Source organism: Pelophylax lessonae (assembly GCF_965119305.1).
Source record: "Pelophylax lessonae genome assembly, chromosome: 8".
In the NCBI taxonomy this organism is placed as follows: Eukaryota; Metazoa; Chordata; class Amphibia; order Anura; family Ranidae; genus Pelophylax; species Pelophylax lessonae.
In genome coordinates, this window is record NC_138775.1 from 235,231,581 (window position 1) to 235,237,580 (window position 6,000).

The 6,000-nt window shown below is 45.0% G+C and overlaps 1 protein-coding gene across 1 annotated transcript in view; it reads right to left on the minus strand.

Moving 5' to 3' along the window:
* SERPINC1 (serpin family C member 1) overlaps positions 1-5,786 on the minus strand; it is a 32,636-nt gene extending 26,850 nt beyond the window's left edge. Inside the window, exon 1 of the mRNA XM_082265124.1 lies at positions 5,635-5,786. The gene's annotated coding sequence lies outside the window, so the exon portion shown is untranslated. The remainder of the gene's footprint in view (positions 1-5,634) is intronic.
* Between the last annotated feature and the right edge of the window lie 214 nt (positions 5,787-6,000).

A 6,000-nucleotide genomic window follows, 5' to 3' on the forward strand; every position in this document is an offset into this window, starting at 1 on the left:
CACCTTGCAAACTTGCGATATTGAAGCCTGATGACAGAAGGCCCAAGAAGCACTTAGTACCCAAGTAGAATGCGCCATAACAAGGAAAGGTGGAATCTGACCTTTAATGGAATAGGCCTGAGTCACAGTCTGTCTGATCCATCTAGAGATGGTAGCTGAAGAAGCGGCCAGCCCTTTTCTTGGTCCGTCCGTTACCACAAAAAGCAAGTCTGACCTCCGAAAGGACTCAGTAGCTGCCATATACACCTGAATCGCACGAACCACATCCAAGGTATGCAAAGCAAATTCCTTGGGATGAGCTGGCTTGGGACACAAGGAAGGCAACACAATGTCCTCATTCAAATGGAAGTCAGAGACAACCTTGGGCAGGAAGGATGGACAGGACGAAGAACCACTTTATCCCTATGGACCAGTAAATAGGGACAGAGACAGGATAATGCTGCCAATTTCGATATCCTGCGGGCCGAGGTAATAGACACCAAGAATGTCACCTTCTGGGATAACATAATCAAGGGAATCTCCCAAATATTCTCAAATGGACATTTCTGGAGAACCAAAAGTACTACATTTAAATCCCATGTCGGCAAAAGAGACCGTACAGGTGGAGCAACATGTCGAACCCCCTGAATGAAAGTACGAACTAAAGAGTGTGTGGCTAGGGTTCGCGGAAAGAAGATTGCCAGGGCAGACACCTGGCCCTTGATGGTACTCAAGGCCAACTTCTGATGAAGTTGAAGAAAGATTAAGATCCGAGCCACAGAAAAGGATTGAGGATGAGCGCCAATCGGCTCACACCAAGAACTGTACGCTTTCCACGTACGATGGTATATCTTGCTGGAAGACAACTTCCTCGCCTTCACCATAGTAGGGATAACTGATCCAGACAGACCTCTATCCCTCAGTACCTGGCTTTTAATAGCTATGCCCTTAAAACCATCGACTGTAAAGCAGGATGATAGATCAGCCCTTGGGACAACTGGTCTTCTCTGAGAGGAAGCCGCCAAGGGAAGTTTACAGCCAGTAGGATGATTGGAAGATCCTCGCAGGAACTGCAGAAGAAGCCTTAGCCGAGGATGATACTGGCCTTACCATAGCCCTTGGATGCCTGCGGCGTCTATCAGAGGACCCCGTGACCTCGTCAGGAACTTTGGTATCCTTCTGTGGAGCCGAACCCGCTAAATGAGCTGCATATAAAATATTGTGCAAACAGAACTGTATTGAAGGAGGAAAACCCCAGGCTCAGAACCTGTATGGTAAAAGGGAGAGAGAACTATCGGTGTGAAAGCAGTGGTCCCTTAAGTTTGTGCAGAGGAATGACCACCCTGATCAGAAATAGAATCAGACCTAACTAAATCAATTCCCTGGACAGGGATAGGGGGGACCTTAGGTAGTTCAGACATCACCTGAACCTTTGCAGGAATTAAATCCACACAAGGAGACTCAGGACCTAAAATACCTGAAAAGGATAAGCTTTGTTCCCCTTTCTGGGTACCCCCAAAAGAAACATTTTGCGGATCTCCTTGAAACTCACCAAAGAAGTCCACGAAGCTGGAAACCAGCGAAGGTCCCCCCCCCATCCCAATAATGGATGAGGGCAGACCTTCATGCTGAAGGAGTCTTGTCTGCTGGTCCGGCAAAGCTAGCTCGAGGCTTACCAGACCAAGGTTGCTTGGAACCTCCCTGGGAAGATTTAAAGATCGATTTCCCTTATTCTCCGTCCCAGAAGAACAAAATAATTTTCTATGGGCTGAGAAGCAGGGCGAGGCTCTTTTCCTTTTCTTGACTGTGGCAGCAAGGTACTCTTCCCCCCCGTGATACCCTTAATTATGTCATCCAGGATAGCCTCAAACAAGCGATCGCCTTGAAAGGGCAGATCAATGAGAGCTTTCTTAGAAGCTTGGCGTGACTGCACAGTGGGCACCAGGCAATGAAGGCACAAGCTGTCACAGCTGGGTGCCCATAGTGAAGATGCCAGCGCTGTCGAGGGTGGACGGAGGATGAAGACAGCTGGGGGGAGCTCACAGCTGGACAATGGGACTGGTGAGTGGCTGTTTTCTAAAAGTCAGCAGCTACGCTTTTTTAACTGCTGACTTTTTTTTTTTTTTTTAAAGGTGGCTGGAGCTCCTCTTTAACCACTTGCTGACAAGCTGCCATACTTATACTGCGGCAGGTCGGCTCTGTCCCTCGAAACGACGTACCTGTACTTTGCTTCGTGAGACACAGAGTCTGTTTTCATCCAGCAAGTCCAACCCTCCCCCCCCCACACAGTTGGAAAGCACCCCCTGGGGACATATTCAAACCTTTGATCTTATTACTGTAGTAATGTCACGGGTCCCCCAAAAGTGTCAAAAATGTCAGTCAGATATCTGATCTGTTCCCCGCAATGATACATTCCCACTAAAAATCACTGATCACCGCCATTACTAGTAAAAAATTTAAATAAAAATGACAAATCTTTCCCCTGGTTTGTTAGTTAACCCCACATGCAAAAGTGGAAGGTTGGTTGGCTGGCTGTAGAGCCTGAACATGGGAAATTGACCTGGACAAGAGAAACCTTGGACAGGGACATATCCAGGACCAGACCCAGATAATAGAAGAGATGAGACCGTTCCATCACTGGCTTCTGGAGATGTTCCCTTTCTGAGACAATAGCTATGACCCCTTGAAAAGGAGCAATACCAGGGCAACATGGAGTTTTACCAAACTTTGCGAGGATGCTGTCAAGTTTGACAACATAAAGCAGAGTGGAGGCAGAGACTGAAATTCCAGCTTGTCACTCTAGGTATACAAGTGAGGAATCACCCACAAAGGGTACTCAAAAACTGACAATTCAGCAGAAAGGGTTATTTGCCATCTGTGGCTAAAGTCACTATAAGGAATCAGGGAGTCCGGTCAAACATCCAGAGGATTGTGGAGATGGTGCACAGGCATTGACAGCTGTGCATGTATGTGAAGAGGGCACACACATTGGAGACTGGGAGGAAACTTGAGCAGGAGCAGTAGGGCCATAGGGCTCATGCAGCCACAGTAGAGGCATAGGTGTGCGCAGCCTATTAAATTAGTGTGTGCACCCCAAATCTCAAACACACGTGTTTGTGTGTGTCTACATATATATGACCCCAGCACATTTATCTCCCTGCCGGCACATTGAAAGGCAAGTGCCTAAAGACTTCTCTTATGGCAGAGCTAGTAAGAGAGAGATTTTTGCCATCTTCCTGCCAGCACAAAAAGTGATAATGTTAATGTACATGGGGTGATTAGGGTGTGCCCAGGCACACCTGGCACACCCTGTGCGCATGCCTATGAGTAGAGGGCCAGCTAAAGCTTTAAATTGGACTATGCAGCTTCCCTTTCTACTACCGGCAGGTCCGACCAATGGTTTTGCAGCCAGAACCCCACAAGTTTGTTGAAAAAACTGGAGCAATAGAAGCAGCATCAAGCTCCCCACACACATGGGCCAAACTCACAGCAGCTGAGGTCCTAAGAGGCCCTATTATTCCTACACAGGGGAAAAAGGCACAACATGCTGCTTCCACTAGTCTTTGCCCCTCTGGTGGGCACACTCCATAGAGTCTGAAGAGTCTTCAGGGACAGGATTCCATCAGATAGATGCACTGCGGCCCTGGACCTGTAAAGCCCTCTGTAGCTGAGTTTTTTTTTTTTTAAATCCGCGGTGGGGTGCAAAAAACAACACTGAAAAACCATTGAGTGAGCAAAAAATGTGCATGTGAAACACACACTAAAAAGTGCATTAAGGTTATGCTTAGTCCGCCCCCAGAAGGGGTAGGACCTTTCCATGATCCCCCTAGACACAAGGCTCCCGACACGGACATAGGGTTCCAATAGTCTGTCTTGCCAGAAGGCCCGGCAGACCCCATTCTTCTAGGTCAGCCGAAGCAGACCATCAAATATAGATCGAGCGGCTCTCCCGAAGAGAGACCCCGTCCGAAGGCAGTGAGGAAGGAACCAGAAGGCCACACACCCTCCCCCTAGACATCAGGGTAAGCCGATGACTCACATCCTTTATCCTAGTGAGAAAAAAAACACACACACAAAAGTAAAAAGTGACAAACAGTGGAGGGAAAATAAATTAAAATAAATAAGTGGCTGTGTATGTGCACTTGCTGAGCCCTAAAGCTCTGTAGCCAAAGCATATATTACACACAAGTGTCTAGGAAGTAGCCTTCAAAAGAATCCAGTGCTCAAGGACATATTACAAACTGGCCCCACTTCTTTCTCTCAGTGGGGTCCGAGTATGGCTTCCATGGAAATTCTGGGGATCAGCTAACTGAGAAAGCTACAAAATGAGCCCCTTCTGGCTCGGCAGCAAGTTGAGATACTTGTTAGAAGATAAAGAATCTTAATACAAAAAGAAAAGTTTTTTCTTCTCTCAGATGAAAAGTTGCCTGTTCGACTAGGACAGGGATCCTCAAACTATGGCCCTCCAGCTGTTGCAGAACTACACATCACATGAGACATTGTAAAACTCTGACATTCACAGACATGACTTGGCATGATGGGAATTGTAGTTCCTGAACAACTGGAGGGCCATAATTTGAAGACCTTTGGACTAGGACATAACTGAGGCAGGATGGGATTGGGAAGTGTTTTAACTAGGCTGTCCTTGCACCTTTGTTTGCCAGTTCAAATCTCCTAAAGAAAGCAGTATAACCTATTATACCTTCACCATGTGCCCCTTAATATACATCATTTTTTTAATCTGTCCATAGTTTTACTTCACTCATGTCCACAAGAAGCATTTCTTAGTCTTTGAAGACTGGCACTTTCATCCCAGCATTAATCCAAGAGAATAATGGCTGTCATTGCTGACCTCGCCTTTCAAATATCGGCCTGGGTGTCATGTTAATTCTTCTTTTAATATTCTAAATAGCTAATCCAAAACTAGTATTCTGCTAAGGACTTCTGACTTTTATAGACCTTTCCCCATCTGCACTCTGCTTACTGGATCTATTATACTGACCCACTGGCTTTAGTACACTAACCATTAAAGCAATTGATTAAAAAAAAAAAAAAAAAAGCCAGACAATTAGTATTTTTAGCAGGTCTCCACTAATGGCAGCCCCATATTTCTCCCATGAGGTGTACTTTAATGAAGGTAAAGAAAGGTCAAAGAAAAAACCGCAAAGCGCAGCAAAATTGTGCTAAAACACCCCCATTAAAAAAGCACAGCGAAAAGCACTGCTGAAACAATCCAAAAGCAACATGCATAGAGGTTAATGGAGCCTGAAACTCACACAAGAATAAGTATCTCCAATTTAGTCATGGGACCTGTCATTTTTACATTTCATTGGACCGAATTGAAAATAACTGTCACTTTATTAAAAAATTGTCTTTGTATCCTGGTGTGTTAGCTGTGTGAGCTGAGCCTATAAGACAAGACACTCAATTTAAAAATAGTTGATGCAAGGATAAGATCTTATAGTCAACCAACTGTAATCCTCCAATGAGTTCTCTAATTTTCAGATATCCAAAAATAACTCACTATTTTGATAAGTGTCCTAGTTCTGGTTTGTTAGCTAAAATTGATCCCAAAGGATTGCTATTCTTCTGAATGAAAATTTCCCTCTATAACCTTAAGACTAAATGTAACGTTCTCAAGTATGATCCGCTTACCTGCGTGAAGCTCTGTTCTTCAATGCTTTTCTTTGTACAACATGAGACTAAACATGTAGTACGGAATGTCTCACCCCCACCAAATCAAGAACAAGGACACAGGGTGAAAGGTGGATGACCAGGCAGTTGAAACTGTAAGCAAAGAGTTGCTTTGTTTGCAATAGGTGGGTCTTATTTTTAACCATCATGTTACTGGCAGTCAACACACCAATGAAGACACAAATACGTTCCTAAAATGTATACCACATTATCTTTACCACACACTACAGCTCTCAATTGGCTGAAGCTGGTCAAAGACATTTAGACATAGGTATGATCCAACTGCTGAAATGTATTTACAAGGATCTCTCCATAAACATGCATGTC